Consider the following 22580-nt stretch of genomic DNA (forward strand, 5'->3'; position numbering starts at 1 on the left):
ACATATTATTGGTAATAAAGGTTGTCTGTCAACTTTTAAGTTCAAAAAATATGAACAGGAACATAACACCAAGTATACATGTTGTGTCCAAATATATTTATAACTGATTTAGACCAACTGACATTAACTGAGATTTTACAATGTATTCATCTCAATACATATGGATTCGTTGGGGGCCTTAAAAGATAGATATTGCCAAATTACCTGTGGGGCCGTATTAAACCAGAACAAGGGCCGCAACTGGCCCGCGGGCCGGACTTTGGACATGCCTGATGTAGCATCTCTTGTAGCATCGGTTTTGCTTTCCAGGAAATTAAAGAGGCAGCAGGCAGCAGTAGATTAGAGATGGTAGAAGATTGTATAAATTGGGGCCGACACAAGTGGAATGTAGCTACAATATTTTTATTCCTTGGTAAGTAAGAGGTTTCTTTGTACAACTAAGCATATGGCCACTTAATGAAAGGAATGCTGATGTTTGACAGGCATACTATGCATCTGGATTTTCCTGGACATGAGATTATTTTTGGTCCTCCAGACAGACAGATATTTGAAATATGAAAAACTTCCTGGAAAATTTACTACAACTTTCATGGAAGTTGAGAGAGAATAAACCAAGAGCTATTGGACATGTTGGACCTTGGGATTGTAGATGAATCCCCTAGTGGAGCTTTTCTCAGACTGAGGGTCTCAGCTCAAGAGGGAGTAGTAAGGCAAGTGCAGGAGGGTTGCTCATAGGATCACCCTACATTTGGGTTTTCCCAGCTATGACCTCTTCTTTAGTCCTCCAATCTCTGTTTGAGCAGACTTTAGAAATATGAAAGAAAAGTTCATGATTTCTCCTTGCCTTCAGAGCTGGCTGGCTGAAGTGGCAGCTGCTCTCAGCTGCTCAGTCTGGAAAACATTGCCACTGCCAGGAGCAGTTCAGAGGGAAGGGTGGCAATACCATAGCATGCTACATTTCCTTCTGCTGGTGGTGGCACTGGCTTCAAAGCTGGGCTCCTTCTCCCTCTAGCCACCTAGCATGTAGGGTAGACATGCTACCAGCAGCCGCACAGATGGAAGGGTGGCGATACTATGCCACACCACTCTTCCTTCTGTGCTGTAGCTAGCAGCAGTGCTGCCATCTGAGCTGGACACCTCACCAGAGACCATTGCTTCGTGGCCACCCAGCTCAGAAGGCATCTCCACCGCCAGCAGAAGTGCAGAAGGAAAGGCGTCAATGACATACCATGCCAGCCTTCCTTCTGCGCTGCTGCTAATGGCAACATTGGCTTCTGAGCTGGGTGTCCTGCCAGCAGCTGCCACTCTCTGTATCTGCTGAGGTGAGAAAGCAGTGCTACAACCAGTAGTGGCACATGAGGAAGGATGACAGTAGCAGACCTTCTGTGCAGCTGCTAGTGGCAGACTGCTTTGTATGCTTGGCACCTGCACACTCTTGCTGCCCAGCTTAGAAGTTAGAGCCGCTGCCAGCAACACCACCGAAGGAAGGGTGGCAGTACCATAACATGTTTTCCTTCCTTCTGTGCTGCTGCTGGCAATTGAGTTGCCATCTAGGCTGGGCACCTGGCCAATTGTCACCACTCCCTGGCCACCCTCCTGAGAAGGCAGTGCTGTTGCTGTCAGTAGTACACAAGGAAGAGAGGCAATACCACACCATACCACCTTCCTTCTCCACCACTGCGGGTGGTGGCACTGCCTTTCCAGCTGCCTAGATTAGAAGATAGAGCTGCCACCTGCAGTGGTTCAGACAGAAGGACAGCAATACCATCACCTGCCACTCTTTGTTATGTGCAGCTGCTGATGGCCATGCTGCCTTTTGAGCTAGATGCTTGGCCAGAGGCTGTTGCTCTGCAGCCTCCCAGTTAGGAATCCAGTTCTGCCACCAGTGGTGACACAGAAAGAAGGAAGACAATAACACACCATGCCAGTCTTCCTTCTATGCGGTTACTGGCAACAGCACTGACTTACTTTCTGCCCAGCTTGAAAGGTAGACTTGCCGCCATAACGGGACAGAAGAGTTGCAATACCATACGGTGTCTGTATGCTAGCAATGGCACTACCTTCTGAGGTAGGCAGCTGTCCAGTGGCATGAGCTTTCTGGCCACCCACTTTGGAAGGCAGTGCTGCCACCAGCCATGCTGCAGAAAGAAGTGTTGCAATATCTACCATACCATGCTGCTTGCAGGACATCCATCTCGGAAATCTGTGTCACCACCAGCAGTAGCACAAAAGTTAGTGACTATATCATGCCACCTTTCCTTCTGTGCTGCTGCTAGCAGTGACGTTACCATCTGAGGTGGACACCTGGCCTGCAGATGCTTGCTTTCCTGTCAGCCAGCTCAGAAGGCAGCCCTAACACCAGCAGCAGTGCAGAAGGGAAGCAATCCCATATCATCGTAACCTTCCTTCTGTGCTGTTGCTAGGGCCACTGCTCTGCTGCTGTTCAAAGCCAGAGGCAGTGCCATCACCAGCAACAGTGCAAAAGGAAGGGTGGCAATACCATAATATGCCATTTTCCTTTGGTGCTGCTGCTGGCAGAGGTGCTGCCATCCAAAGTGGGTGACCAGACCTTAGCCACTGCTTTCCAGCCACCCAGCTTGGGAGGCTAGGAAGAATCACAGACATTTTATAATATTTTTAAAACCTGCCCAGATGAAGATCTGAGGACCAAAGGAGAGATCATGTCTGGGAAAGACAAAGGAGAGATCATGTCTGTGACTCTACTCACAATCCCCCTGCACTATCCTTGTGACCCTCTTTTGGATTGGGAGCCCCATTTAGAGAGAGGTTGGATTTGAAGTGAGCCTAAGATCCAGCATGGCCAAAAGTTTGGCCAGGCGTTTCCCACAACTTGAACAGAATACATCACATCTACTAAATTCACTGTGCATTCTTATCAATTTCACAGCCAAAGGTTTTCCAAATTGGTCAATTTAATTATTTCACATCTGAAATGTCATGGCTTTCTAACTGTGCAGGTCCTGATCCAAAATAGGATTGTGTGTGGTGGGTTGGGCAGATGGCATTCATGTGGGGAGGGGGTCTCAAGAATGCCACTTTCGCTTCTGTGCTGCCTCAGGAAAGGGCTAGAGTAGGTTCCACCCTCATATCTGCACTGCCTCTCAAGGTGGCTATGAACTTCTCACCAAGAAGTGCAGGGGAAGGACAGCTCCTGTCCATCCCTAGTCTGGCTAGGCTAGCAGCTGGGTCCTGCAGGCTCCTATCAGCAAGGAGAGATCAGATTTCACAGAGCAGGGCAAATTTCCATTACTCATTTTTCACAGTGATGAAATTGATATGGTCCTACTAAGATTCTCAGGGACCTCTTTCCTCATTGTGGTCGCCTCTAGATGGTAGTATCCATTGGATTTTGCTGGTGATGCTACGAACACTAAGGGGAGATCTGCAATTCATTGTACTTGCTGTGTTGCTTTTCTTTCCAGCACCATGGATTAAAGGCACTGGCAACCTAAGAACAGGTTCTGGTGAAAAAGACATGAAGAGGAGGCCCTTTTGCTTTTTTCAAGTCTACAGTAGCTCCACATAATATAGCCTCAGTCTCGTTTCTCTCCCCTGGATGGCAGATTTCATTATTAACTACCCTTACCCTGTTTATAACCTTGAATAATTCTTGCCACTTGGCCAGCACTTTTGGCATCATGGTCTCACTGGGTTTAAAATTTCACATTTGGGGGATTATTCTCTACCTGTTCCTGGTTCTGAGATTGCTGCAGACTCGCTTTCAAAAAAACCTGCAGAGGCTCTGTTTTCTCTCTAACAGAGCAGGTATTCCACCACCTGCAGGTTGTTCCCAGACTTGGTTCCACCCATGCTCGTGAACAGGGCAGCAGTAACCAACGGAGTTTCCCTGGGAAACATTCAAAAGGAGATCAGGTAAGTTTGGCTTTTGGGGGGCTTTGTTGTGAGCTGATGGGGTGTGTGTCCAAGTGTCTGTCTGTCTCATAGTTAGTTTGACTGTGTGTTTGGCAGTTGGACAAGTTCAGTAGTTGGACAAGCGTGAATTAGCAGTGCTGTGTTCCAGGTGACTCTTCAGGGGCTGATTGGATTGGAAGAAAGGCTTTGAGAGGCGGTCTTGCTGGAGCAAGCATCCTTATAAAAGGCAAGCAGGGGAAATAGGCAGCAGCTAAAAGGGGAGTTTGCCTGGGTAACATCAGAGGGGTGCTCAGGTAAATGTAGAGAGTGGGGGTGGGGGCTGCTTTGTAATCTGGTAGGGGTAAGTATGCAAGTGTCTGTTTCTGTGATCATTTGCTTGAAAAGTGCAGCAGTATGAAAAGTGTGTATTGGGAGTTCTTTCTTCCAGGTTGGCATTTAGGATGTAATTGGATTTGAGGCAAGTCTTTGAGCTGGGTGTCTTTCTAGGAGCCAGTATCCTTATAAAAATGGCACCCAAAGCAAATGAAGAGAACAGCAAACAGGGAAGCAGCCAATAGGGAAGTTCACTTGGGGTACATCTGAAAAGAGCTCAGGTAAGTGTGGCTTTTCTGGGCCTGTGTTGTGAACTAATGGGATGAGTATCCAAGTATCCATCTGATCATTTATTTGACCGAGCGTTGGGCAGTTAGAAATGTGTGAATTGGAAGTTCTTTGTTCCAGGTGGGCTATAGGAGCGGATTGGATTAGAGGCAAGACATTGTACTGGGTGTCTTTCTTGGAGCCAGCAGCTAGAGTGAACTAAGTGAGCAGAGAACAGGGCAGCATCCAATAGGGGAGTTTGCCAGGGAAACATTTGAGAGGAGCACAGGTAAGTGTGGCTTTTGGGCATCTGTGTTGTGATCTGGTGGGGTAAGTGTCCAAGTCTTTGCAGTCATTTATTTGACCATGTGTTTTGCAGTTTGACAAGTGTAGCAGTTTGAAAAGTGTGTACTGGGAATTCTTTGCTCCAGGACGGACTTCAGGACCTGATTGGATTAGAAGCAAATCTCTCAGCTGGGGGATATTCTAGGACCTAGTAGCTAGAACGAACATAGTGAGCAGCGAACAGAGGAATTGGCCTGCAAAATGTCCAGGAGGAGCACAGGTAAGTGTGGGTTTTGGGGGACTGTATTGTGACTTTCGGGGGCAAGTGTATGTCTCATCATTTGTTGGAAAAGTGTGGCAGATTGAAATATATGAAATGTGAATGCTTTGTTTCAGGTGGGCCTACAAGGGCTAATTGGATAGGAGGAAGGCATTTAGCTGGGCCTTCTGCTTGAATCCAATAGCCTTATGAAAAAGGCAACCATAACAAACAGGGCAGCAGCCAACAGAAGAGTTTTCCTGGGAAACCTCGGAGAGAAGCTCAGGTAAGTGCGGGTTTTGGAGGGCTGTTTTGTGTTCTTGTGGGTTAAGTATCCAAATATCTGTCTGATCATTTGTTTCACCATGTATTCAGCATTTAGAAATGTTTGAATTGGGAATTCTGTGTTCCAGATGGGTTTACAGGAGCTGATTAGATTGGAAGCAAGTATTTGAGCCAGGTGTCCTTCTAGAACCCAGAAGCCTTATAAAAAGGCATCCAGATCAAATGGACTGAGCAATGCACAGGGTGGCAGCCAATTGTGGTCTTAGCCTGAGTACGAGAGGAGCTCAGGTAAATGTGGGCTTTGGTGGACTGTTTGAAAAGTGTATATTGGGGGGCTGTTTTGTGATCTGACGGGGAAGATTATTTGATTATGTGATTATTTGGGAAGTGCGGCAGAAAAGTGTGAAATGGGAGTGCTTTGTTCTAGATGGGCCTAAAAGAGAGAATTGATTTGGAGGAAGGCTTTGAGCTGGACCTGCTGCTTGGAACCAGTCTTGTAAAAAAGGCATCCAGAGAGGGTTGTTTGCCTGGGAAACGTGAGCTGGTTGGGAAGTTTCCAAGTGTCTGCATGATTATTTTTTTGACCGTGTGTTTGGCAGCTAGAAATGTTTCAATTGGGAGGTCTTTGTTCCAGATTGGTCTGCAGTGGCTGACTGAATTGGAGGAAAGGATTTGAGTTTGGTGTCCTCCTTAGAGCCTGCATCCTTAGAATAAAGGCAGCCAAAGCGAATGGAGTGAGCAGCAAACAGAGAAGCAGCCAACAGGGGAGTCTGCCTGCAGAATGTCCAAGAAGAGTTCATGTAAGCGTGGGTATTTGGGGAAGCTGTTCTGTGATCTGGTGGGGTAAGTATCCAAGTGTCTCTCTGTCAGTGATTATTTATTTGGGAAGTGCGGCAGAAAAGTGTGAAATGGGAGTGCTTTGTTCTAGATGGGCCTAAAAGAGAGAATTGATTTGGAGGAAGGCTTTGAGCTGGACCTGCTGCTTGGAACCAGTCTTGTAAAAAAGGCATCCAGAGAGGGGTGTTTGCCTGGGAAACGTTCAGGAAGAGCTCAGGTAAATATGGGTTTTGGGGAGATGTTTTATAATCTGGTGGGGGTAATTATCCAATTGTCTGTCTGTCTTTCTTAATTTGTTTGAAAAGTGTGGCAGTTTGAAAAGTGTGTATTGGGAGTTCTGTTTTCTAGGTGGGCCTTCAAAGACTAATTCGATTGAAGGCAAGTCTTTGACCCTGGTGTCCTTCTAGGAGCCAGCATCCTTATAAAAAGGGCATCAAAGGGAACGGAGTGAGTAGCCAACAGGAGAGTTGCCTGGAAAACGTTGATGAGGAGTTCAGGTAAGTGTGAGGTTTAGGGAGCTCTGTTGTGACCTGGTGGGTAAGTATCCAAGTGACTATCAGTCTGCAATTGTTTGAAAAACGTGGCAGTTTGAAAAGTATGTATTGGGAGTTCTATGTTCCAGGTTGGTCTTTAGGATCTAATTGTATTGGGGGCAAGCCTTTGAGCCAGGTGTTTGTTCTAGTAGGTAGCATCCCCTGAGCGAATGGAGTGAACAGCGAACAAGGCAGCAGCCAACAGAGGAATCGGACTGAAAAATGTCCGGGAGGAGCATGGGTAAGTGTGGCTTTTGGGGGACCGTGTTGTGAGTTGACTGTGTGTTTGGCATTTTAAAAAGTGTGTATTGAGATTTCTTCGTTGCAGGTTGGTCTTCAAGACTTGATTAGATTGGAGGCAAGTCTTTGAGCCAGCTGTCATTGAAGGGTCCGGTGGCCTTTATAAAAATGGCATCCAGAGCAAACTGACTGAGCAACCCACAGGGCAGGAGCCAACAGGGCAGTTGCCCTGGAAGTCATCCAAGAGGAGCTCAGGTAAACGTGGGCTTTGGGGTGCTTTTTTGTGATCTGGTGGGATAAGCATCCAAGTGTCTGTCTGTCTGTGATCATTTGTTTGACCATGTGTTTTGCGGTTTGAAATGTGCAGCAGTTTGAAAAGTGCATATTGGGAATGTATTGTTCAAGGTTGGCCTTCAAGACATGATTGGATATGAGGCAAGTCTTTGAACAAGGTGTCCTTCTAGGAGCCAACAGCCTTATAAAAAAGGCATCCACAGAGAACACATCATCCTGGGAAACGTCCAAGAGGAGCTCAGGTAAATATGGGTTTGGGGAGCTGTTCTGTGATCTGGTGGGGCAAGTATCCAAGTGTCTGTCTGTCTGCGATCATTTGTTTTAAAAGTATAGCAGTTTGAAAAGTGTGTATTGGGAGTTCTATGTTCCAGGTTGGCCTTTAGGAACTGATTGGATTTGGGGGAAAGTCTTTGAGCCAGGTGTTCTTCTAGGAGCTATAGCAGCCTGAGCAAACAGAGTGAGCAACAAACAGGGCAGCATCCAACAGAGGAATTGGATTGAAAAACATCTGGAAGGAGCACAGATACATGTGGCTTTTGGGGGGCTGTTTTGTGATCTGACGGGGGTAAGTAATCCAAGTGTCTCTCTGTCTGTGATCATTTGTTTGAAATATGCAGTAGTCTGAAAAGTGTGTATTGGGAGTTCTATGTTCCAGATCAGCCTTTAGGAACTGATTGGATTGGGGACAAGTCTCTGAGCTGGGTGTTCTTCTCGGAGCTAGCAGTGTGAGTGAACAAAGTGAGCAGCCAACAGGGCAGTAGTGAACAGAGGAATTCGCCTGAGAAACGTCTGGGAGGAGCACAGGTAAGCGTGGATTTTCGGGGGCTGTGTTCTGAGCTTGTGGGGTGAATATCCAAGGGTCTAGCCTTTGGGATCATTTGTTACACTGTGTTGGGCAGTTGGAAAAGTGTGAATTCAGAGTGCTTTATTCTAGGTGGGCCTTCAGAGGGCTAACTGGATTCAAGGCAAGGCTTTGAGATGGACTTCCTCCTTGGAGCCCTCATCCTTATAAAAAAAGGCATCCAAAGCAAACAGGGTGAGCCTCCAAGAGGGCAGCAGCCAACAAGAGAGTTTGCCTGGAAAACGTCTGAGAGGTGCTCAGGTAAGTGTGGGTTTTGGGGGGCTCTGCTGTGATCTGAGGGGGGGGGGTAAGTTTCCAAGTGTCTGTATATCTGCTGTCTTTTGTTTGACCATGTGTTTCGCAGATTGAAAAGTGTGTATTGGGAGTGCTTTTTTCCAGGTTGGCCTTCAGGACATGAGTGAATTGGAGGCAAGTCTCTCACCCAGGTGTCCTTTTAGAAGCTAGCTGCCAGAGCGAACAGAGTGAGTAGTGAACAGGGTAGCAGCCAACAGAGCAATAGGCCTGGAAAACATCCTGGAGGAGCAGACATGTGCGTGCCTTTTGGGGGGCTGTGTTGTAAGTTCATGGGGTGAGTATCCAACGGTCTGTCTAGTTGGGATCATTTGTCTGTGTGTTTGGCAGTTTGAAAAAAAAGTGTGTATTGGGAGTTCTTTGTTGCAGGTCAGGCTTCAGGACCTGATTGGATTGGAGGCAAGGTTTTGAGATGTTTGCCCTTCTAGGAGCCAGCAGCCTTATAAAAATGGCAACTAGAGCAAACAGACTGAGCAGCGAACTGGGAAGTTTGCCTGTGAAACATCTGGAAGGAGCACAAGTAAGTGGGTCTTTTGGGGGTTGTGTTGTGATCGGGTGTGTATCCAAGTTTGTCAGGTTGTGGTCATTTGTATGAACATCTGTTTGTCAGTTTGATAAGTGTGTATTGGGAGTCCTTTGTTTCAGATTGGCCTTCAGGACCTGATTGGATTGGAGGCAAGACTTTGAGCCCGGGTGTCCGTCTAGGAGCTAGCAGCCAGAACAAATCGAGTGAGGAGCAGCCAACAGAGATATTGACCTGGGAAACGTCCAGGAGGACCACAGGTAAGTGTAGCTTTTGGGAGGCTTTTTTGTGATCTGGTGGGTAAGTATCCAAGTGTCTGCCTGTCAGTGATGATTTGCTTGAAAAGTGCAGCAGTTTGAAAAATGTACATTGGGAGATCTATGTTCCAGGTTGGCATTCAAGTCCTGAATAGATTGGAGGGAAGTCTCTGATTCGGGTGTCCTTCTAGGTGCCAGCAGCCTTATAAAAGTGGTATCCAGAGCAGACGGACTCAGCAGCCAACAGGGCAGTTTGCCTGGGTAACGTCTGGGAGAAGCACAGGTAAGTGGGTCTTTTTGAGGGGGAGGGTTGTGGTGGGGTGAGTATCCAAATAGCTGTCTGTCTGTGATTATTTGTTTGACCTTGTTTTGCAGTTTGAAAAGTTTTTAAAATGTGTATTGGGAGTTCTTTCTTCCAGGATGGCATTTAGGACCTAATTGTATTTGGGCCAAGTTTTTGATCTGGGTGTCCTTGTAGGAAATAGCAGTCAAAAGGAACAGAGTGAGCAGATAATAGGTCAGCTTCCAATAGAGGAATTGGCCTGGGAAATGTCCAGGAGGGGAACAGGTAGGTATGGATTTTGGAGGTCTCTTTTATGATTTGGTGGGGGTAAGTATCCAACTGTCTGTCTGTCTGATCATTTGTGTTTTGCTATTTGAAATGTGCAGCAAATTTAAAAGTATATATTGGGAGCTCTTTGTTCCAGGGCAGTCATCAAGACCTGGTTGGATTGGAGGCAAGACTTTGAGCCGGGTGTCCGTCTATGAGGTAGCAACCAGATCGAATGGAGTTTGCAGGGATTAGGGCAGTAGCCAACAGAGAAACTGGCCAGGGAATAGTCTGGGAGGAATACAGGTAAGTGTGGCTTTGGGGGACTGTGTTGTGAGTTTGTGAGGTGAGTATCCAATGGTCTGTCTAGTTTGGATCATTTGTTTGATCGTGTGTTTCGCAGTTTGAAATGTGTGTATTGGGAGTTCTTTGTTGTAGGTCAGGCTTCAGGACCTGATTGGATTGGAGGCAAGGCTTTGGGATCAGTATCTTTCACGGAGTCAACGGTCTTATAAAAATGGCATCCAGAGCAAAGGTAGTGAACCGCCAACAGGGCAGCAGCCAAAAGAGGAGTTTTCTGGGAAACATCCAGGAGTGTCAATTATGGGGGACTGTTTTGTGATATGATCGGGTAAGTATCCAAGTGTCTATCTGTCTCTGATTATTTGCTTGAAAAGTGTGGCAATTTCAAAAGCATGTATTGGGAGTTCTTTGTTGAAGCCCGACCTACAGGACATGATTGGATTGGAAGAAAGGCTTTGATCCATGTCTTATTCTAGGAGCCAGAATCCTTATAAAAAGGCATCTAGAAAAATGGACTGAGCAATGAACAGGGGAGTTTGCCTGTGAAACAAGCTGGAGGATCATAGGTAAGAGTTTCTTTTGGGGGGGTTGTGTTCTGAGGTGGTGGGGTGACCATCCAAGTGTCTGCCTGGTTGGGGTCATTTATATGAACACATCTTTGAAAATTGTGTACTGGGAGTTCTTTGTTCCAGGTCAACCTTCAGGACCTGATGAAATTGGAAGCAAGGCTTTTAGATGAGTATCTTCCAAGGAGTCAGCAGCCTTATAAAAGTGGCATCCAGAGCAAAGGGAGTGTATAGCCAACAGGGCAGGAGCCAATATAGCAGTTTTCCTGGGAAACGCCCAACTGGAGATCAGGTAAATGTGGGTTTTGGAGGGCTGTGTTGTGATCTGGTGGGGCGAAGGTCCAAGTGTCTGTCTGTCTGATCATTTGTGTGACCTTGTGTTCTGCAGTTTGATAAGTGTATATTGGAAGTTCTTTGTTGTAGGTCAGGCTTCAAGACCTGATTGGATTGGAGGCAAGTCTTTAAGCTAAGTATCATTGAAGGAGCCAGCGGCCTTATAAAAAAGGCATCCAGACCAAATGGAGTGAACAGCCAACAGGGAAGCAGCCTACGGAGGAATTGACCTGGGAAACGTCTGGGAGGAGCAGAGATAAGTGTGGGGTTTGGTGGGTTCCATTATGATCTGGTGGGGTAAATATCTACATGTCTGTCTGCTCTCATTTGTGTGACTGTGTGTTTGGCAGATGGAAAAGAGTGAAATGGGAGTGCTTTGTTCTAGATGGGCCTAAAAGGGCTAATTGGTTTGGAGGAAGGCTTTGAGAAGGACCTCCTGCTTGGAACCAGCAGCCTTATAAAAACGGTATTCAGAGCAAACATGTCAGCAGCTAACAGGGTCATTTGCCTGGGAAACATCTGAGAGGAGCTCAGGTAAATGTGGGATTTGTGGAGCTGTTCTGTGATCTGATCAAGTAAGCATCCAACTCTTTGATCATTTGTTTTAAAAGTATGGCAGTTTGAAAAGTGTGTATTGGGAGTTCTATGTTCCAGGTAGGCCTTCAGGACATGAGTGGATTGGAGGCAAGTCTCTCACCCAGGTGTCCTTCTAGAAGCTAGCTGCCAGAGCGAACAAAGTGAGCAGCAAACAAGGCAGCAGCCACTAGAGGAATGGGCCTGGAAAATATCTGGGAGGAGCAGAAGTAAGTGTGGCTTTTACAGAGCTATGTTGTGAGTTTATGGGGTAAATATCCAACCGTCTGTCTACTTGGGATAATTTGTTTGACTGTGTGTTTGGCATTTTGAAAAGTGAGTATTAGGAGTTCTTTGTTGCAGGTCAGGCTTCAGGACCTGATTGGAGTGGAGGCAAGGCTTTGAGATAGGTGGCCTTCTAGGAGCCAGCAGCCTTATGAAAAAGGCATCTAAAGCAAACAGACTGAGCAGCGAACAGAAGAGTTTGCTTGGGAAACATCCTGGAGGATCACAGATAAGTGGGTCTTTTGGGGGGTTGTGTTGTGAGGTGGTGGGGTGAGTATCTAAGTTTCTGTCTGGTTGAGGTTATTTGTATGAACATCTGTTTGTGAATTTGAAAAGTGTGTATTGGTAGTTCTTTTTGCAGGTTGGCTTTCAGGATGTAAGTGAATTGGAGGCAACTCTTTGAGCCTGGTGTCTGTCTAGGAGCTGGCAGCTAAAGTGAACGGAGCGAGCAGCAAACAGGGCAGCAGCCAACAGAAATATTGACCTGGAAAATGTCCAGGAGGACCCCAGGTGTAAGTGTGGCTTTTGGGGAGAGGGGCTGTTTTGTGATCTGGTGGGATAAGTATCCAAGTATCTTTTTGTGATCATTCGTTTGAAAAGTGTGTATTGGGAGTTCCTTCTTTCCAGGTTAGTCTTCAGGACCTGCGTGGATTGGAGGCAAGTCTCTGGGTCGGGTGTCCATCTAGTAGTTAGCAACCAGAGCGAACAGAGTGAGCAACAAAGGCAGCAGCCAAGACGAGAGTTTGCCTGGGAAACATCTAAGAAGAGCTCAGATAAATCTGGGTTTTAGTGGGCTATGTTGTGATCTGGTGGGTAAGTATTCAAGTGTCTGTCTGTCTGTGATAATTTGCTTGAAAAGTTCAGCAGTTTGAAAAGTGTATATTGGAAGTTCTTTGTTCCAGGTGGGCCTTGAGGGGCTGATTGGAGGCAAGGCTTTGAGACAGGTATGCCAGCAGCTTTATATAAAAGGCATCTAGCATAAACGGACTGAGTAGCGAACAGGGAAGCAGCAAACAGGGGAGTTTGCTTGTGAAACGACCATGAGAAGCACAGGTAAGTGAGTCTTTTGGGGGGTTGTGTTGTGAGGTGGTGGGGTTAGCATCCAAGTATCTATCTGTCTGTGATCATTTGTTTGACCTTGTGTTTTGCAGTTTGAAAAGTGTGTATTGGGAGTTCTTTGTTTGAGGTTGGCCTTCCGTACATGAGTGGATTTGGAGGCAAGTCTCTGAGCCCCAGGTGTCCATCTAGCAGCTAGAGCAAACAGAGTGAGCAGCAAACAGGACAGCTGCGAACAGAGGAATTGTCCTGGGAAACTTCTGAGAGGAGAACAGGTAAGTGTGACTTTTGGGGGATTGTTTTGTGATCCAGTGGGATTAGTATCCAAGTGTTGTCTGTCTGTCTTTGATCATTTGTTTGACCATGTGTTTCACAATTTGAAATGTGCAGCAGTGTGAAAAGTGTGTATTGGGATATCTTTTTTGCACTCCGGCCTTCAGAACCTGATTAGATTTGAAGCAAGTATTTGTGCTGCGTGTCCTTCTAGGAGCCAGTAGCCTTATAAAAAAGGCATCTAGAGCAAACAGACTGAGCAGAGAAAACGACAGTTTGCCTGGAAAATGTCTGGGAGGAGCTCAGGTAAGTGTGGCTTTTTTCAGGCTGTGTTGTGAGATGGTGGCGTTAGTGTCCAAGTGTCTGTCTATCTTTGATCATTTGTTTTACTGTTTGTTTTGCAGTTTGAAATGTGCAGCAGTTTGAAAAGTATATATTGGGAGTTCTTTGTTCCTGGTTAGCTTTCGCAACATGAGTGGATTGGAGGCAAGTCTTTATGCCAGGTGTCCTTCTTGGACCCAGAAGCCTTATAAAAAAGGCATCTAGAGCAAATGGACTGAGCAGTGAACAGGGCAGCAACCAACCGGAGACCTGACCTGGGAAATGTCCAGGAAGAGCTCAGGTAAGTGTAGCTTTTGGGGGGGGCTGTGTTGTGAGCTGGTTGGGTGAGTTTCCAAGTGTCTGTGTGATCATTTTATTTACCGTATGCTTGGCAGCTAGAAATGTTTGAATTGGGAGGTGTTTGTTTCAAGTTGGTCTGCAGTGGCTGACTGAATAGGAGGGAAGAATTTGAGCTTGTTGTCCTCCATGGAGCCTGTATCCTTAGAATATAAGCAGCCAAAGCGAATGGAGGGAACAGTGAACAGAGAAGCAGCCAACAGGGGAGTTTGCCTGGGGACTATCCAAGAAGAGTTAATATAAATGTGGGGATTTGGGGAGCTGTTATGTGATCTGGTGGGATAAGTATCCAAGTATCTCTCTGTCAGTGATTATTTATTTGATAAGTGCAGCAGATTGAAAAGTGTGAAACAGGAGTGCTTTGTTCTAGGTGGGCCTAAAAGGGCTAATTGGTTTGGAGGAAGGCTTTGAGATGGACCTCCTATTTGGAATTAGCAGCCTTATAAAAAAGGCATCCACAGAGAACATGTCAGCAGCCAATAGGGTTGATTGCCTGGGCAATGTCCAAGAGGAGCTAAGGTAAATGTGGATTTTCAGGAGCTGTTCTTTGATCTGGTGGGGGTAAGTATCCAAGTGTCTTTCTTTCTGCGATCATTTGTTAGAAAAGTGCGGCAGTTTGAAAAGTGTGTATTGCGAGTTCTATGTTCCAGGCTGGCCTTTTGCATCTCATTGGATTGGAGTCAAGTCTTTGATCCGCGTGTCCATGTAGGAGCTAGCAGCCTTATAAAAAGCACCCAGAGCAAACAGACTGAGTAGCCAACAGAGCAGTCTGCCTGCAAAATGTCCAAAAGGAGAACTGATAAATGTGGCTTTTGGTCGGCTGTGTTGTGAGCTGGTGGGGTAAGTGTCCAAGTGTCTGTATGTCTGCAATCATTTGTTTGACCTTGTGTTTCACAAATTGAAAAAAGTGTATTGGGACCTCTTTTTTCCAGGTCAGCCATCAGGACCTGGTTGGTTTGGAGGTTGGGTTTTTGTCTAGGAGGAAGCAGCCAGAACGAACGGAGTTAGAAGGGATCAGGGACAGCAGCCAACAGAGAAATTGGCAAGGGAAACATCTGGGAGGAGGACAGGTAAGTGTGACTTTTGGAGGGCTGTGTTGTGAGTTCGTGGGGTGAGTATCCAACAGTCTGTCTAGTTAGGAGCCTTTGTTTGATTGTGTGTTTGGCATTTTGGAAAGTATGTATTGAGATTTCTTTGTTGCAGGTCAGACTTCAGGACTTGGTTGGATTGGAGACAAGGCTTTGAGACAGGTGTCCTAGGAGCCCGCAGCCTTATAAAAATGGCATCTAGAGCAAACAGACTGAGCAGTGAACAGGGGAGTTTGCCTGTGAAACAAGCGGGAGGAGCACAGGTAAGTGGGTCTTTTGGAGGGTTGTGTTATGAGGTGATGGGGTGAGTATCCAAGTGTCTGTCTTGTTGGGGTCATTTGTATGAATGTGTGTTTGTGAGTTTGAAAAATGTGTACTGGGAGGCTCTTTGTTCCAGGTTGGCCATCAGGACCTGATAGGATTGGAGGCAAGGCATTGAGCCAGATATCATTGAAGGAGCCATCAGCATTATAAAAAAGGCATCCAGAGCAAATGGACTGAGCAGCCAATAAGAGAGTTTGACTGAGAAATGTCTGAGAGGAGCTCAGGTAAGTGTGGTTTTTTGGGAGCTTTGTTTTGAGGTGGTAGGTGAGTATCCAAGTGTCTGTCTGGTTGGGAACATTTGTTTAAAAAGTGTGCCAGATTTTAAAGTGGGAATTGGGAGTGCTTTGTTCCCGGTAGGCCTTTGTGGGTAACTGGATTGGAGGCAAGGCTTTAAGACTGCCTTCTGCTGGAGCCAGTAGTCTTATAAAAGGCTAGCATAGGGAACAGCACAGAAGGTAAACGGGGAGTTTGCCTGGGAAATGTCTGAGATAAGCTCAGGTAAGTGTTGTTTTTTGGGGGCGGTGTTATAAGCTGGCAGGATGAGTATCCAATTGTCTATCTGATCATTTATTTGACTGTGTGTTTGGCAGTTTGAACAACTCGGCAGTTTGAACAACTCAGCTGTTTGAAAAGTGTGGCAGATTTAAAAGTTTGAATCGGGAGGGCTTTGTTCTAAGCGGGCCTTCAGGCGCTGATTGCATTGGAGGCATGGCTTTGAGTGGGCTTCCTGCTGGAGTCAGCAGCCTTATAAAAAGCATCCAGAGTGGACAGTGAGCAGGGCAGGAGTCAACAGCAGAGTTTCTCTTTCAGGTGGGCCCCACTGTGTATGATGGTTTTTCTTGCTTTTTGTTCTCTTCTTCCTTTTTTCCTCTCTCTTCCTATTCAGGGGGCAATAAAGCCTTCAAAGTATTAGGCTCTTTGTTGCCCCATCTCCAATTTTTGAAGATCTTTTACAAATGTGGCCCTTAAAACAGACTGAAGTATCCAATCTCAGTTTTTCACATACTTTACAGCTGTGGAAAAAATGTCCATGACTTTCCTTGCCTTCAGCTCTGGGTGGCTTTAGAGGTGGGCAGCTGTGCCTGGAAAACATTTTCACTCTCAGCAGCAGCTCAGAAGAAAGGGTGAAAATACTATAGCTTTCTACATGTAAGAATGGCCATACTTGGTCAGACCAAAGGTCCATCTAGCCCCATATCCTGTCCTCCAACAGTGGCCAATGCCAGATGCCCCAGAAGGAGTGAACAGAATACAGAATCAAGTGCTGTCTCTCATGTCACCCATTTCCAGCGTTTGCCAAACAGACGTTAGGGATGCCATTTCTACCCATCCTGGCTAATAAGTATTGATAAGTATTTCCTTCTTCACTGCTGCCAGTGGCGGCACTGATTTTAAAGCTGGGCTCCCTCTTTCTCTAGCCACCCAGCTTGAAAGGTAGGGATGCCACCAGCAGCAGCACAGAAGGAATGATGACAATAAATGCCACACAACCCTTCCTTCTGTGCTGGGGCTAGCAGCGGTACTGCCATCCAAACTGGACATCTCACCAGAGTTCATTGCTCTGTGGTCACCGAGCTCAGAAGGCATCCCCACCACTACTAGCAGTGCCACCCTTCCTTCTGCACTGCTGCTAGCGGTGGCTTTGACTTCTGAGCTGGGTGTCCTGTCAGCAGCTGTCACTCAAGTTGCTCAGTTGGGAAAACAAGTGCTGCAATCAGCAGTGGCACAGAGGGGCACTCTGGATCTGGGACACTCTGGATCTGATGCAGAAATTGACACACTGTGTGGGAAGGAGGCAGACTAGGATCAATAGACTGGTGGCCATGCTGTGCAAACAAGCCCACCCCCATCCCTGGGCCTGAGACATTGTGCTCAGGGTGCAAAATGTGATACATTGATCATGGTGTTTGAGAAGGGGATTATCACAATTTGTCTTTAAGACTACTTCTATACTGCACCCTTCTTCCGCAAAATCTTATGCAAATGAAGCGCAGAATAGAATATTGCTGTGCTTCATTTGCATAATTAATTAGGGGCTGTTTTTGCGCAAGAGGCTTTTGCACAAAAAGAAGCTGTGTAGATGGTTCCTTTTTGCTCAGAAACCTCCTCTTGCGCAAGAGCTGTTCTTCCTCATTCTTTTCAGGAAGAACAGCTCTTGCGCAAGAAGGGGTTTTTCCACAAAAAGGAGCTGTCTACGTAGCTCCTTTTTGCGCAAAAGCCTCTTGCGCAAAAACGGCCCCAATTAATTATGCAAATGAAGCACAGCGATAGTCTATTCCGTGCTTCATTTGCATAAGATTTTGCTGAAGAAGGGTACAGTATAGACATAGCCTAACTATCCAGAGTGGGACAGTCTGAGCTGGTCCCATCTTTTCTGAACTCCTTATTGATGAACAGCTCATCAGGATGGACACAGACCCTTTGCCCTTCACTGGCTCAAAATCCCTTGGTCAGGCAAAGGGAGTGACTTGTGAGGAAATTCCCCCTCCCCCTCACCCAACCCCCCCAAAAAAACCCTCAGTAATGGTAGAAGAGCATATCTGATTCTCTAGGAAAGAATCTATGACACTTCTTTGAGCATCATCTCCTGGATCTCATGGCAGGAGTGGGGGATATTGGGCAAGGAACAAGGGATTTAAGGATCTCACTGCCAAACAGGCCCCGCTGGCTTGAAGTTCCATCTCCTTTCCCTTTTCTCCTGTCCCTGAAAGAGGAAAGGCCCAGTATAGAGCTGCCTTGACTGCTCTGACCAAAGATGGCCCACAAGGGGTGCAGGCTAGGAGTACAGACTGGAAAAATGATTTCCAGTCTCCACTTTCCAGTTCTCCCCAGCACTAAGGTAAAATTAGCCCCTGCCATTTCTGGCCAGGCTCACCTCCAAGATGTATGAGAACCTGTCTGTTTCTGGGGACTCTGCCAGCAGGTTCCCCAGCATGGCAGACCTGAGGTCAGACAAGGCTTTGTACAGAGCCTGCAGATTGAGGGACAGCCATTGGTCACAATTGGGAAAGCTTCTCCTCCCTGTCAGTAGCCCCCCTGCCAATCAGCAATGAGACTCTGAGAAGTGGGAGGCTGAGAGGTCTCAGAAGATGTCCCAAAGAATGGGCCAGGTCTCCACCAGAGGGGATCAGTCTCAGACCAATTCCAGCCCCAACAATTTGGGATGGCCTCCCACAAAGCCTCTGAGGTTGCGCCTGTTTTCTACCTCTGTCCTGCTTGGTTGATGTCAGAGTCTCTCTGTGAGGTCACCACCTCCTCACCACTTTTCCCCAGTAGGCTGAGGTCCTGGAACAGGCTTTTGTGATGTCACTGCCACACCCACCCCTCCCCTGTAAGCCTGATGTCCTGCCCCTAGCCAGCCTCTTTGGACACACAGACTGATCAGAATAAAGTGCTCTCACATGAGCTACAGACCAACAATTGTTCATTGGCATTATTCAGCAAGTATTTGAGAAGAACTGGAACATGAGAGAATCAGGAAATGTGCAAAGACAATAATTGCAGAGAAGCAGCAAGATCAATCAAATGCATGATTGCTTGTGACTTATTTGTTTGGTCTTAAAAGAGAACAAAAGGACCTGACACTTCCCTGTCCATAGCCCTTGTGGCCAATCAACATTGAGACTCTGGGAGCTGGAGGGGTCTGAGCAGAAGTCCAGTAAGAGTACTGTTGTAGGTCCTATCTTTGTAAGTGCCTCCCACAATGATGGCAAACCCTGACACCTATACACCTCTTTGGTGAAGGCAGGGAGGAATGAAAAAGGGGGAAAAGAAGCAGGAGAAGGAAGGCAGGAGAAAAAGGGAAACCTAAAAGGACAAACCACCAATTTTCCCAGTGATTCTATGGGAGAAAGTCCTTGGTAGGAAATTAAATCACCTTAATCTAGTGATTCCTATTTCTAGAATTCAGCGGTACTAAGTGAATCAGACTAAACAATTTCCAAACCTCTCTGAGGCTCTTACTTTCTAAACAGGGACTACAAAATTGGTAGTAGGGAAGGAGAAAACTCTGACAAGGTTCCTCTTGTGCTCACATGCATTAATCCCAATTCTCTCCCAGACCTCCAGGAGAAACCTTAAGAAGGAACCTTGCTGCTGCAAAGCCATGGGAGTCTCTGAGGTTGCCTCTGCCTTGCCTGGTTGATATCAGGATCTCTGAGGTCACCATCTCCCCACCACTGTTCCCCAATAGGCTGAGATCTTGTAATAGGCCTTTGTGATTTCACTGCCACATCCAACCCTCCCCTGCAAGAGTGGTGTCCTGACCCTGGCCAGTCTCTTCAGATGTTTGAGTGGCTTCCCCTGAATCATCTCACTTATTGACAGCTGAGTCTGGGGATGAAGCCCACTGCACAATAAAACCCCAGAGGGCTGATCCCTGTGCCCCACTCAGTTTTTCATTAATTAGTAGACTTTAAGGCCAGAAGGAACCATGAGAGCATTAAATCTGACCTCTGCACGTCCCAGCCCTCCTGTCTATCATAGTAGCTAAGTTTTTGATCCAAGAACACACCAGAAGGGCATCTAGTCTTCATTAGAAGTCATGAAGAAATGGAGAATTTGTCACTTGCTTTAGTAGTTCATTCCTCACTGTGTCACCTCCTAGCCCTACACTCTCCTCTGCTCAAGTGTCTAATGATGGCTTTAGCCATATTCACCACAGCATTGCCTTGGGAGCTCCTATTGAGAGGCTTGTTCAGAATGAGCCCCAAATCCTTCTCAGAGTCACTGCTTGCCTGGGTACAATTCCCCATTCTAGGGATGTGGCCTGCATGCTTTGCAGCTAGGGTGGGACCTTGCATTTGGCTCTGTGAAAACCTGTTTTGTTCATGTGGGTTCAGCTGCCCAAAGGATCCAGATCTCTGTCACTGCCCTGGCCTGAGCCTTATTTACCTCTCTGCTCATGTTGTGTTACCCACACATTATCAGTTGTGATTTCACATTTTCTTCCACTTCATTGATAAGAACTATTTGTTTACATAATTGTTGAGAGCCTCTTTAGACCCCTACTACAAGTACCTGCCTTTCTCTGAATCTTTTCCATTTCCACTGCCTGCCTTTTGAGATGGGTCACTCAAAACAGGAAAAAGTATTCTAGATGCAGGCGTACCGTGGATTTATACAGTGGTATGATGGAATTTTCTGTCTTATTTTCTATCCCTTTCCTAATAATCCCTAACATACTGGTAGCTTTTGTGATTGCTGCTGGACAAGGGGTAGCAGCTTTCAGAGATTTACCTATGGGGACTCCAAGATCTCTTTCTACCATGGTAACAGCTGTCATTGTATATGCATAGCCGGGATTATCTTTTCCAATGAGCATTACTTTGCGCTTCTCAGTGTTGAATTTCATCTGCCATTTTGTTGCTCAGTCACCCAGGTTGGTGAGATCCCTTTGTAGCTCTTCACAATCTGCTTTGGACTTAACATTCTTGAGTGTCTTTGTATCATCTGCAAACTGTCACTTCCCTGTCCACTGCCTTTTCTAGATTATCAGTGGCATGGGGGTGTGCTGGGGCAGAGCAGAGATGCTGTGGGGCGGGGGGGGGGGGGTTGTTCTGGGCCCCACTACACCATAGAAATGGCTCCACCCAGTACAGATCCTTTTGGGAACTTGCTGATCACCTCCCTCCTTTGTGAGCTCCTGTCAGCCAGAGTGCACTTGCCACCAGTCTGTGAAAGAGCTAAGGGCTCTTCAAATAGGACAAGGACAACTTGAGCAGCAGTCATATTTGGGGCAGGAGGACAGAGATCCTGGAACAAAAGATCTTGGGCTCAGTAACTTTCTATATGATCAGCTGATCTCTTTCAGGGATTTTTTTTAGCTAAGCATTACAGGAAACTTGTCTGTGCCCACAGCAATGCCCTGTTGTGGCTATTAAATCTCTCCTCAAGTATCTTTTTTTGTACCCTTCTTTAGAACCCTGCAAATCCCACACACACAATCCCCCATCCAAGCCATCGTTCTCAAGGGCTTAGCTCCCAGGGCCGCTTGGTGACACTTTTGCACCAGCAGGCTTCGAAATCAGATGTAATTTTTTTGGCAAGCAGGCAGGTGGTGGCGCATGGACATAAACAGCTGAAGGAAAGAGGACATGGGGAAATGCAGGTCCAAAGTCAACTTGGCCACACTGTCTGCTGGAGAAACGTCTCTTTTCTGTTCTCGCAGGGGGAAAGTCACCCACAAGGTCTAGACAGCACTGCGTTGTGTCACAGCCTTATGGCATTGGGCTGGGGGTTTGCTCATTTCCCATGAGCTGAGCAGGGCTGACACCTGGAGGAGGGAAGTGGCTAGCAGCAGCTTGGAGGTGTTAGCTGCCTTTCAACACTGTGCACGCAGAAAGGGACAAGCTGCTTCCAGTGGTGGGTGGGTGGGAGGGAAGCGATGACCTCTGGAAAAACATGGGCCGAGTCATCCCTACCCCATCCCCACTTTGCTGTGAGAAGCTCCCATCCCTTCCCCTTCCACACTCAGGGTATGAACCCTGACCAAAATCTGGATCAGGGGTCCTAGCCCTGCATATCCCCTCCACATTGCCTTGAGAAGATGTGGTGCCAGGTACCAGAGGAGGTGGGTCTGTCCTGGGGGCCCAGTTAGGCATGGAGGGTGGAGAGCACTGGGGAGAGAGAGTTGGGTCAGGTTGGTCAGTCAGCCCTATCCCTGTGTGAGAGAGGTGTATGGGAGTGTGTGTGTGACATCTCTCCCTGTGCAAACCTTAAAGATAGGAAGGTAAATAAAAAGACTCCATTTATGTAGTACAGGTTACATCTCCCTAAACTGAGACTCTCTTGTCCAGCAGTGTTGTTGAATGAGAGAGCCCCGGGGTGGGAGGGCCATTAGATGAGAGCCCAGCGAAAGATGAGCCTGGTGGTAGCGGAGCCAGGGCCTCAGCAACGTGGCAATTACAGTGGGGCTGTGGTAACGGAGATGGGGCAGCCCATGCTTGCTGGCCCAGCAGCGGGGTTGTGCCACGGCAGGTCGAGCGGGTCTGCGTGCGGCAGTGGGGACAGCAGTCTGGCTGGCAGGAAGGCCAGGCCATGGCAGGCTAGCGGGGGAGCCTATCTGGGACCGTGAAGGTGAAGCTACAACAGCAGAGCTGGAGCCACGACAACCCAACTGGTGCTGCGGCAGGTCAGGTGCCCAACTGGGGCCGCATGCCAGCCAGCAGTGAGGTTGGTGCCATGTGCTGCCATGTTGGCAATGGGGCTGGAGCAGCAGTTAAGGCAGCGGGGCTGGGGCAGCCGTATCACCCAGCCAGCTGTGGGGCCAAAGGAGCTGACCGTGGGGAGAGGGTGGCAGGCTAAGCAAGCTGGTGACAGGGAACCTTCCCTGGTCCATCAAATTCCCTCATCCAGAACTGCTCGGGTCCTGAGGGTGCTGTACCAGTGAGGTCCAAACTGTATTTCTTTTT

At 47.3% G+C, this 22580-nt stretch overlaps 1 long non-coding RNA gene across 1 annotated transcript; it reads left to right on the plus strand.

The window, feature by feature from the left end:
• Nucleotides 1–5870: 5870 nt before the first annotated feature.
• On the plus strand, nucleotides 5871–16246 carry LOC112545559 (uncharacterized). Its single transcript, XR_012901899.1, has 9 exons — nucleotides 5871–7167; nucleotides 7318–8879; nucleotides 9005–12802; nucleotides 12901–13384; nucleotides 13483–13700; nucleotides 14127–14596; nucleotides 14689–14826; nucleotides 14960–15107; nucleotides 15242–16246. It is a non-coding gene; the product is annotated as an uncharacterized LOC112545559 (long non-coding RNA).
• Nucleotides 16247–22580: the final 6334 nt, after the last annotated feature.

Source organism: Pelodiscus sinensis, chromosome 2 (assembly GCF_049634645.1).
Source record: "Pelodiscus sinensis isolate JC-2024 chromosome 2, ASM4963464v1, whole genome shotgun sequence".
Taxonomy (NCBI): Eukaryota; Metazoa; Chordata; order Testudines; family Trionychidae; genus Pelodiscus; species Pelodiscus sinensis.